Genomic DNA, 12,830 nt, shown 5'->3' with positions numbered 1-12,830 from the left:
GGGTTCTGTGTCGGTATTCTGTAATAGATAGAACAAAAACTAGGCTATCCAGATTCGACCTTTTTTTATCCATCTGGGTCTGACCCGGATAAGGATTCTGCCGTGGAAACTTTTACCAGTAGTTCAGGTTTGAAATGGGTTCGGATCCAATTCCACATCTAAAGCAGACAGGGATAGGCACTAGACTGAGACTGCCTTTATTAAATGAATAAAGCTATTGGTATCTTATTCTCCTGTCTTTGTATGTACTGATTAGTTTAGAACCGGCACTAGTTCTTAGGTCATGAGTTTGCTAATTATGGGATGGATGTTAAATCTTTGATTAAGGAGGATTTGCCTTGTTTGGAGGGAAGAAATCCGAAGGAATTGAAATGAGCACAAGGGTTTTCAAATGAATCATGATTTGTGCTTTGAGGATTTGAAATAATTTAACCAAATACAAGCACTAGGACAAGGTATGTGCCCCCCCACATGGCTGAGGAAACCAGAGACCATTTTTAATGGTCTACCAATAATTTGAACTTCTAAGTGTTCAGCAATCTGATTTCTTTTGAGTTTGCTTTCATGTTCTTTCCCCATATGAATTACAATTAGAGAAAATTCCATCTTCTAAAATAGAATCAACACGGAATTTAAAATCCTTGGTGAATTCACTTGATTGTTTCAATAGCTTCTGCTATTAATAGCAGCGTTCTCTGATGATAGACCCACCATAGAGGATATCATAAACTTACGGGTTCAATTGAAGGTGGGGTCCAGACACCCAATAAAGAAAAAAGCCAAAAAAAAGGTGTGTTTGGTTTTCAAGAACCACATCCACAAGAACCAGAACCAGTCTGTGTGTTCTCATAACAGCCACAAACAACAGATAACATTGAGAGGCGAGGATTTGACAAAGCACCAACTGTTTTGAGCTTGAAACCTAATCTCATTGGGCCAACTAAATTACTAAAAATTCTGAACCTAAGACTGGCCAAATCTCTCAGGAAACAGTTGAGATGATATCACAAATGCTGAATGGTTTTGCAATGAAGAGACCTTCAAAGCTCGATGAGCCATGCATTGATATATTCTTCAACCCTAAAGTGAGTTGAATAAATTAGATGATGTCGATGAAAATGATACATATACCACTTCACTAGCTTGTCTTCTTATTGCTTTAACGTTCACGGCACCAGATGAGTTATATCTGTTTGTATGGATTCTCTAGTACAAGGTCTCCATCATATGCACATGGATATAAAATAAATAAAGGTCATTTTTCATACATGTAGCTCACATGCACATCAAGTATGGATTGTTTGTCATGTACTGTCAATGTAGCCTATTAAAAATATGCAGTTATTGAAAGCTAAAGGCATTTGTTTAGGTAAAAATAAAAAAAAAAAAAATATATATATATATATATATATATATATATATATATATAAGAGAGCCTAATAATTAAGAAGGTCATGATGATATAAATTATTTCTTTCTTCTCACCCTGTAAAATGGATGAAAATTTTGCAGACTGAAATATTTTTAGCTATCACCCCCATTAAATTGAGAGCTTTGTTTTCAGCTCCTTTTAATTTGTTTTTATGTAAATGACAAGAGAAGCAAAGCACTTGGGGTGAAAATATATAGATTGAATTTTTCAGCATGTAAAAAAAAAGAATCCATCCATTTTAGGTTTAAACAAAGAGAACTTAAGTGTAACTCTTTTACCTCTCGCTTTGAAGGGTTGATGTTGTTTCAATATTAATTTTCTTTTAGCATGGTTTTCAAAACCGGATCGGATCGGATCGGATCGGATCGGATGGTCAGATTGAAAAAATCAGGAACCGATCAGGTGATTAGTTCCATTTTACCCCAGAACCGTTATTTCACCAAAAACCATTGATTTGGTCAGCAAACTGTTGACCCAAGTTGTCGAATCATTTGAACCGTCCAACAGTTTTGGCTGTGTTTTAATTTTTTTGTCAAAATGGGCCATCCATTCGGTTTGAACAATCAAACCGTTTGACTCAAGAACCAAACTCCTCCTCCTTCTTCTTCTTCTTCTTCTTATTATTATTATTATTATTGAATAGGCAAATTGAAATTACACGACAGTGTAGATTCAACCAATTTTCATGATGTACCCCTAAAAAGCAAACAATCAAGCAATACCAAGCCTTTAAATCAGTAGAAAACTACTTGAGAAATATCTATTTCCCCGGAAAAAAAAAGGGCATTAACCTGGTTGAATCCATGGCATCTCATTACAAAATCCCTGAAAAAGGGTTCAACTGCTTCTTTTTGTTTTTCTTATTTTATTTATTTTCATTTATTTACTATTATTGTATTTTGGGATGGATGGAGGTGGATGTGGATTCCTCCTTGGATAATCTCATGACACTTGTTTTGGTAAGGAACATGCCACCAAAAGGTCAGACATCTGTACACATAAACTTGCTATCTTGTCATTGAAGTGAAGGATATGGACCTCTCCCCCCTCTCACGATAAGTTGTGTGTGGCCAAACACTACCTTGTCTGGATTACTATGCTACCTCTCTCCTTTTTTTGGAACTTCCTCAGTTCAAATTTCTCATTAGTTAGCCTTCTTTATCATATACGAACTTTGTGCTAGCATCCAAATTGCCAATTTCTGGTCTCTTCTCTGTAACAATAACCACAGAATGCTTTTCTAGCATGCCTAGCTCCCCTCGGATACCACTTCAACAACTTACTACATGTTCACAATAATGAAGCTCGCTCCATTCTGATTTTTGAATCACTTTCTTTGAAAAACACTTTGGTCCAACAATTGCCCTTTCTACTTTCTACTTTTGATTCTAAAAGCACACTTTTTCCCTCCGTTATATGAGTAGTCACACAGTTTACTTTAAATTAAAAACACATTTTCAACTAGAAAAGCAACATAAGAAATTTTCTTTTTCTTTTAAAAGTTAAATCACTAATATTGGCTACAAAGTTAAATCAAGATCTCGACCAATCATACATATTAATATCTGCTTATTTTTCATTAATTTGCAGTTGCATTTGACAAAGCATACTTTCTTATTTAACCAGATGTGTTTACTATCACGTTCAAATTATCACCTTCCTTTTAACAAAACAGTTAATATTTTGAAGATCTATTACCAATTAAACCTGATTTCACTTTATCTGCTTTTCTTTTCCTCACAAGCCATCAACCCTTCAATAACCTGAAAAGTTATCGATATGAATGTAGTTTTTGTACTTAGCGTTTATTGTTTAATGGCAATACGTGGCCTTATATAAACTACAAAAGTTTCAGGTAAAATGACACACATTGTTAAGAAGTTGGATTACCACCTTTTATGGTCAAAATAAATTGTTGGGTTAGCACGGATCAATTCAAGCCCCACTCAACTGCAACTCTGCAACCCATCCAATTGTCAATGATTTTCAACAGGGTCATTGGGTTGGATTAAGAATATGAAATGGGTTGGATATAAACCAAATTTGTTATATCCAAGTCCATATTAAGTTCCCGTTTGGAAAAGGGAAATGAATTCACCCCACAATGTCCGTATATCACCGCTATGTATTAGGCATATCTCCTAAAAGATGATATCATTGGTTCTGATATTATCATCTGGAGATATTTGTACTGTGGGATGTTGTGGGGCACCCCTTGTAAGGCATAGATCTCAACTCAAGGGAAATAAGCCCAAATATATATTTTATTAGGAAATAAACTTGTTTTGAATAAGTTCAGATTCTTGGCTTTTTATAAATAAAAAATAAAAAATAAATGCTTGTTGGGCTTCTAGCCCGTATTGGTTTGCCATATAATTTTTTAAATACTTATGTTACCCCATTTAAAAGAAACGCTTTTCACCAAATACTCGCAAGCACTTATTAGAAAATAAGCCTATTTTGAATAAGCTCAAAATTTTGGCTTTTTTGGATTGCTGTTTAAGTAAGCATTTATTGCATTTCTGACCACCTTAACCCCACATAATTTTTAAAATACCTATACTACCCCATCGTTTTAAAAGAAACACTTTTTTTACCAAATACTAATAAGCATTTGTTGTAATAAACACTTATTAATAATCCCCCAGATGGAGGCTAAAAACCCATTTATTAATTCTCAACTCTCTACCTACCTTATATTTCTAAGGGCATTGTTAGAAAACAAGATATACAAATTTAATACGGGTCAACTTTAGCAAAACGTGGGATCCGATTAAATAAGAGACAAACCAAGTAAATGGGTTGTTATGCTCCATTAATTACATGAATAGGCCCACCTAGCGAGCAACACGAGGTTTGCTCTTTAAGAGAGAGACCCATCGCCTCTGTCGCCTGCTCCTTGTCTTTTAACTTTTTAGAGCAACAACCCTCACAAAGTGTTAACTCGGACTTTATGGCTGGAGCCTATGATGATGTTTAGCCCAGAAACTCCACGAATATGGCCCACCCAATTTAATGATTATGGCCGTTAGATGGCCAGTGTGATTATGTGAAGGTGTATCTGATAGAATCAGTTGGATGAGAATGGGACGGACAGATTATTAAATTATAACGATTAATGTGAGAGGTACAAACTGAGGAGTGAGGACATTCATGGGCTAGCCATTATCTCTTGTTAGTACAAAATCGGGTTGGATTCCGCGTAACCGTCCCTGTCATCCAAACCTAAATAAACAACCCGGAATAGTAAAATTAGGGTCCGGACGCCGAAGGATGTGTTCATGTGCGGTTGCAGGCTCGGATCCTCGTGACTTTCCACGTTCAGAGAATCAGACTGGCTGTTGAATACGATCCACTTAAATATGGGTACGGGTACCCACAGTACCTGTTTAGATTTCGGGTCGAATCAGGCTCTTGATGATGTACGAGTACCCATTCTGTTCTGGATGCAACATAAGAATTATCTGAATGGCATCTACTACTTAAGGACAAACGTGGGTTGTCCCTTCTTGTATTGTGGAATCTTACACTGAGTCACCGAGGATCGCTCGTCGGATCTTGTCGCTGCATGAAGCGGAGATACATACTTCTGCATTCAACGCCACCGAGTCGTCACGCGTTAAGGTGTGCAACTCTGTGAGCACTATTGGACTGTTAACCGGTCAAGCTGAGGCAGCGTGTACTCTCCACAGCCACGAGAGACGAGAGTTGGGCTTGAGACTTTCAGTCCACGAGCTACCGAGCCAGCTCGCTCCTCGACACAGTACGGAAGTGGGGCCTAGTTCATGGGACCCACCGGCCGGTGGAATTATGGAAACACAGCCGACGCTGAAGCCTGAAGGGCTTCTAGTTCATTTTTTAAAAAATAAAATGTTTAAGGGTTACAGTAATGAGTAATCAACCCAACGTGCCATTCAGTCGTACTGAAGGACTTATTCATTAAAAGACAAAATAATAAGTCAGCTGATTCAGGTTTTATTATCTTATCAAAGGGGCCCTTACACAGGAGGAGCGTGGACCGGTGGACAGTATGCGCACAAATGGTACAGTTTCCTATTATGATTGACCGTGGCCCTGGAGACTGGAGAGAGTCTGAGACGACTGAGTGTCAGTGATGTAGACCAAGGAAAGTGGATCGAAGCATACGCATGTAGACGCGCCATTCCTTCCCTTCACTGCGGATGATTTTTAAGAAAGGAAAAGAAAAAGAAGGAAAGAAGAAAAGATAAAGTGATAAACCTCAACAAGGTAGAGTTTGGTGAGATAAAATAAGTGAAGAAACAACTCAGAAACTCCCTCACGTTTCCACGTACTTTTTACCTTCGTTTCACTGTATTCTTTCCTACCTCTCTCCCTGCTCCACTCATCCATCCATCCAACACCCCATCTACATAGTTTATGTATTCAAGCTTCAAAATGAGTGTGGGACCCCCCTTGGGTGGGCTGGGGTTGCGAGTTGCGAGTTGCGGCATTCAACTGTTCAACGTGGGTTCCACAGGCTGAGTATAACAGATGTGAAACACTGCAATGTTTGTATACTACTCGATGTATTTTATCACTCGGCTCTATTACTCGTGGTCGTGGCCTGCCACCCCCTGCCACTACTGCCAACGTATTACGTACTTCTGTTTAACTGTCTTTTAAAACCCCAGAGAAGGTAGAAGCGTTTGCGCTTCACAGGTAGGCAGAGCGTCCTGAGCCCTTGAGGGTCCCGCCTGGACCCACACGTGCATGGGGCATAGATTATAGCCACGTGGCAAGTATAGGTTAGTAATTTGTTAAACCTAATTTGGAGAAAAAACTGGCCATAAACAGCGTACCTCACTTTTCAATAAAAAGCCATTTGTGTGACAACTGACACCTTACGCCAGGAAAAGTAGATGAAAGCGAGAGAAATTAAAAATAGCATAGGAGATGCGTTGGGGACTGCAAACCCAGCCAAAATATCGCTATCTTCAGTCTTCACATTTATTTCTCTCCTAACGAGAGATTCGTTCGGGAGATACCCAACCATTCTACCCTTTTATCTTTTATCACGATATAGGAAATTAGAATTTAGGAATCGCTCGTCAATTATTTTGGAAGCTAACGCATCTTTTTCTTTTAAGTTTTATCCTCTCTCTCTCTCTCTCCTCCAAAGAAAATCTAATTTGACAAGGAAGGATCCAGTGTCTGTCGCCCATCGCTTCGTTGTGTGTCCATCTTTTGGTCAACATGATCAGAAGCCGTTGATTGTACTTTTGACGGTGATGAGATTACTAGGCGTGGTGAATCGAAAAATACAGAATCGACAAGGCAGTAGATAGGCTTTTGTTTTTTCTGCAAGGAAGAGTTCACTTTTAACGTTATCTGTGGAAAGGAGAGAAGACGCAATGACAAGAGTTCAAATCAGCCCCCACGAGACTGTTCCCACAACGTTCCACGGCACATCCCCGCCGGGTATTGAAAACATCTTCCGATGATGACATTGTTTCCGATACACGGCGGGGATGTGCTATAAAACGTTGTGGGGGCTGATTCGGTATCTAATGACTAATGGGCAAGCGGAAGCCCCAAAGCTAGATAGAAGGATAAGAAGAGGAGATAACGTGAGAAGGGTGAAGCACCTATGAGTACAACTGTACAAGCATCACTTATAACAAAATCGATCCTTCTCACAAATTTTTATTGACAAAAAATGCCCCGTTTGTCGACAGGCAATCATTGTCATTAGGAATGGCAGTTTGGTCTTATTTAGAAATGGCAATGGGGCGGGTTCGGGGCGGGGATTACATTCCCCAGCCCTGACCCCGACCCTCAAATCACCCTCCGTCCATGTCCCTGATCCCTGGCGGAGAAAGGAATCCCCCCTCTATCCCCGACCCCAATAGGATGAATTCTTCATCGGAGACCCGAATCCTCGACGGACTAAGAGGTTGAGACAGAGAAAATGAGAGATTGAGACTAGGAGAGAGAGAAAGAGAGAGAGAGAGAGGACCGTTGGGAGAGTTAAGATTGGTGACGAGAAAGAGTCTAATGGGCGACGGTGGTCAACGACAATAGGCGAAGGTTAGAAGGACTGACGATTGATACTCTTCTTTATCTATTCTCTATCACTCGAGAAGGCACGAAGCTAGGATTCTGAATCTTTTACGGCAACGGCGGGCGACAGCAACGACAGTCGTTGATTCGGCAATGAAGAGTCGAAGATGGAGGAAGGCAAATCAGCGAAGTTGTTCCAGAGATAGACGAGTTGAGAGTTCTTGACTTCTCTGTTCTCTCTGTCGAAGGTTTTAGACTTTAGTTTAGCATTTTACACTTTTACTATTTTTCAAGTTTTCATAATTAATATTTAAAAATGAATATTATATATATATATATATTAATCGGGGATGGGTCGGGGCGGGGATTGCATTCCCCGACCCCGATCAGGGATTCAGGGGTAGCCCCATCCCCGACCCCAACCCCGCCAAGGTACCCCTCATCCCCGACCCGATGGGGTCGGGGAGCCCGAGTACCCATCGGGGACGAGGAAAATTGCCACTCCTAGTAAGGTTGCAACTTGGGCCAGGTTGGGTTTGGTTGATGTTCAGGTTAGGGTTAGGGTTGAAATTCATGAATCTGACTTTACTTCGGGTTGGGTTAAGGTTGACCCCTTAGCCAACCCAACCCAACCTGAACTTGACTCTATAGTACATGTCGTATATAAATATATGTAGACTTGGCAAAAAGTTGACCCAACCCGAAAAAATAGGGTTAGGGTCTCATATTTAGCAACCCGAATGTGAAAATGGCTTGACCCGACCCAACCCGAAAAAACTGGGTTGGGTTGGGTTGGGTCATGGGTCAACCCGCTGACCCGATTGTCAAGTCTAATTGGGATTATTTATGCATTGTTAGAAATTTCCACTCTTTAATTCTTATTATTTAGTCTTTACTTTTTATTGTTTACTCTTTAAATTGTTAAATGTTCAAGTTTTTAATTTATATTTGGAATTTTAAGGTTAATTCTTTTAATTTTGACATTTTTCATGTAATTTTTCTTTATTTTTTTAAATTCCAATTATTTTTTGGGATGACCCAAATTGACCCATGGGTCAACCGTAACCCGAACATTTAGGGTTAGGGTCTAGCACTTGACAACCCAACCCGACCCGAACCTGACACACACAACCCGATTGCCAGGTCTAAATATATGTTATATGTAATATATAACATACATTGATTTGTTTAGATGCATGATATTTGTATAGCCCCCACCACATAGTATCATGTATTTCTTTTAAGATAAATACTTCACTTAATCCTAATCAAAAAGACTAAAACCTTAATAACATTATTTTATATTTTTTGAAAATTTTATTCTTCATCTCCTCTATGTTGTTTGCCGCTCAAGAAAGATTTATCATAAGTCATAACTCATAATAAACTATAGTCATTTCTAACACTTGTTGTTTTTCTGAATTTTGTACTAAAAGAATAAAAAAATAATGTCAACAAACAAATAATAATGAAACATATGATTAATATATATAGTTAAGGTTGAGTTAAGATCTAAAATCGAAAAATTCTATGAGGTTTTAGAGGATGGGAAGAAGGTGGGCTTGGGCCCAACCCGAGCCCAACCCAACCCAAAATTGACTTCAAGTTGGGTTAGGTTAGGGTTGAAGGAATTTAGTTAGGATTAGGGTTAGGGTTGGGGTTTAGAACTTAGGGCCTCAACCCAACCTAACCCGACCTGACTTGCAGCCCTAACCCCTAGTCTTCTTTCCTTCCAATGCCTTAAACAATTTAGGCTCATTGGGAAAGAGTACAAATACAAATATATACAAAATTATATAAAATATAATGTTTTGCACTCTACATATACTGTATTTGCATTGCTTCCAAATTGAGCCTTATGATGTGTTTAGTTGCAATGCAAATAAATTTGCACTGAAGCAAAATCATGGTAGTGCAAATGATTTGAGTGTAAATTCTGACTTATTTTTGTTTCAAAGAATCAAATTTTAGCTTATGTTGTGTTTGGTTGTAGTGTAATTTTATTTGCACTAGTATAAATACATGGGAGTGCAAACAAAAAAAAAAATGCAAATTCTAGTTTAATTTTATTTTGCTTCATACCTTAATTTACTTCATTTGTACTTCAATCAAACAAAATAAGCTAAAATTTGAAACAAAAATAGATCAGAATTTACACTCGAATTATTTACACTTCCATAGTTTTGCATCAGTGCAAATTTATTTGCATTGCAACCAACCAGCCTTATTTTAGTTGATTGCAATGCAAATGAAGTAAATTAAGGCATGAAGCAGAATAAAATAAAATCTAAAACAAAATTAAACAAGAATTTGCTTTTTTTACATTTGCACTATGCAAATAAAATTGCACTACAACCAAACACAGCCTTAGGAATGGCAATGGAGCAAGTATAAATTCCCTACCCCGCATCCACTCCATCCCCATGAGATCTCCCTTTTGTTGTTTAAAAACTCAATGTTCATAGGGGCATTTCAACTACAACAAGAAGATAAGTCTTTGAAAGAAGGAATGTCAAATACCGTTTCATTGCTCCCTCCCTAATAGGGGTGTAGCCAGGGGGACCCAAGGGAGCCATGGGCCCATCCATACTTCATGGTTGGTCCCCCTATGGGCCCATCCATACTTCATTTATGTTTTAGTCCCCCATATAATAATTTCTTGGCTCCGCCCCTACTCCCCAAATTTGATGGTAGCATGATTCGAACTACCATGCCATCTCTACTGAAATGAACCAGCTAATATACGAACTGAGTCACACCTGAGTTAACATCAAGGATGCAACTTGGGTTAGCCTGAGTAGCATTTTACACTTGCATCAAGCCAAGTCCATTGAAAATTTTGATGGAATCCCAACCCGAGCCTGCCCAAGATGCATCCAAATTCCGACTAGGGACAGGGAATATGACTTTTCCCATTTCTGAGACAGTCATTTAAAAGCTTATCAAATTCTGAAATTTAAATGTGAATCTTGAAAAAAAAGAAGTTTGAGGAATTTATGCCCCGTTTGTTTTTCGGTAAGTCACTTATCCGACGGGTAAATGCACTTACCTGGGCAAGTGTTTCCTAGGAAAGACTTACCCGGGTAAGTACATTTACCCATGTTCTTTTATTTATTTATTTACCATGTAAATAATGCAATGACAATCTTAACCACAAAAATTCCATTATTAAAAGGGGCATTTTTGTCCCATTCAAGTATTGACAACTTTCTCCTAAATGGGAAAGTTAATTTACCTACCTAAGAGATAGGTATCACTTACCCAGGAAAATAAACTTTCACTCGTCCCCACATAAATCCAAAAAATAAATATAGATTTCTTGGTCCCCTCAAAATCCAAAACAAAAAAAAACGCCCCCTTGAGAAATGGAAATATGGGCACCCTAAATCATCTTATATATTTCAAAGGTATTTTAGAAATTAATTTTAATTTTAAAGGTGTTATGATAATTTATCATCAAGTTCAGAGCAGGTTCAAAGAATTATATACTATCCATTCCCATTCCGTTCTTGATCTAGGCCAATAAAAATATCCTTGTCGCTGTCACATCCCCAATTAAGACCAAGAAAGTGCATGGAGACCTGGTTTTATGGAAAAAAAATTGCCATCTCAACGGATAATAGGGAAGGAATTCGATACTTTTCTATCAGGTGGATTTGACACACTTGCATAACCTCGTTCAAACCTGGATCAAATTTGAAAGAGTGTAATCCAGATTAACCCAAAACTCACCGTATACTTCGATTCAGTCTAGTCAACACCAAACTTTCGTTTGTTTCACATCTTTAAATATAACTGGTAACGCACATGCATTCGTATGTGGCGATTTCAAAGCAAAAATAATAACAATAATAATATGAAGACAAGAAAATGTAGCTTTTTGAAAGGTGACATTTTAATCTGTCTTATTCCTTAATTATCCTTCTCCATCAACAATCTAATTTACTTCACTTGTCCCACTAATATGTTTGCAATTCTTGTTTAATTTGCTTCTAGTCAATATGTGATTTTATTTAAAGAAAATAATATTTTCTGTTCACATTATTTATTTATTTATAGAAATTAGCAAATGTAAAATTTATATGGACATGATGAAGAGGTATATATAAGCATAACTATTCAACATTTAAATTTATAAAAATTCTTGAAACTAATAAATTTTAGAAAATACATTTGACTGACTTTGGTCTTAAATCATCCTATTAGAAAACTACATCAACCCAAATATATAATTATACTAATGGGAACCCGTGTGGTGCACGAGATGAGATTTCTTAAATAAATTTGAGGCAGAAGGAGCTTTATTACATCCCTGATGATGAGGGTGGATTTGGCCCTCCAATGACATTGTGACACATGGCACCTCAGAACAATTAGGTGATGCCTGGAACTACTCAGGCAACGACTTGTCAAGTTGATGGTGTCCAAACTGGCGGCATGGCCCAGGTACGGCCTGGCGTGGCTTGGCCCATGTGCCGATCTAGCAACCTGCGAGACGTGCTCGTCGACAAATTCAGCATGCATATCCCAACACTCCCACGATCTTTGGAAGTTGGCCCACGTGCCGAACGATCCGGAGGGTGGTCAACGTGCATGGCAGTTACCTCCGGGAATCTCGGACTACTTAGACGACCTTGCGAAAATCTCAAATGTGGTGCGCGAAACCCACGCCAAACAATGCCTATATAAAGGCACCAACCCCAAGGCAATTAAGCAAGTAAGCAAATTCTAGCTCTCATACTTTGTGATTTTTAGCTCACAATCTACTATGAGAGTATTGACTTGAGCATCGGAGCGACCTTGCTGGGTTAGCCACCCCGGGTCTTCTAACATTTGGTTCCTTGCAGGTCTCTAAAGAGCAACGAAGCTCATCAATCCAGCTCGACACTCTGGTCAGCTCGACACCTAATAGGCAGCTCGACACTCTGGTCAACTCGTCACCTAACTTGTCTAGCTCGACCCAATCAGCTCGTCACCTAACCAGCCTAGCTCGGCCCAGTCAGCTCGACACCTAACCTGCCTAGCTCGGCCCAGTCAGTTTGGCACCTAACCTGCCCAGCTCAACCCAGTTAACTCGGCACCTAATCTGCCCCCAGCTCAGACCAAATGACGAGGTACTTAACACAAAAAATTGATACATCACCAAAAATTGATTCATGAATCCCCAATTGGGTTGAGTCCAATCCAAAAATTATTACATAAATTTGTATCAAGTTTTATTTTTTTTATAAATTTTATTTTTATTAATGTTCACTATTATTAATGGAATTTAAATAAAATACATAACCAATCAGCGAGTAGCATAAAAATAGTGCAATGAGGTGTTATTTATCAAAATTCACAAGGAGTTTTAATTTGTCAAAGCCCTTATAATGTC

Source organism: Nelumbo nucifera, chromosome 2 (genome assembly GCF_055504915.1).
Source record: "Nelumbo nucifera cultivar China Antique chromosome 2, China Antique-T2T, whole genome shotgun sequence".
Classification (NCBI taxonomy): domain Eukaryota; kingdom Viridiplantae; phylum Streptophyta; class Magnoliopsida; order Proteales; family Nelumbonaceae; genus Nelumbo; species Nelumbo nucifera.
The sequence above is the reverse complement of the archived record's forward strand: the minus strand, read 5'-3'. Positions refer to the sequence as shown.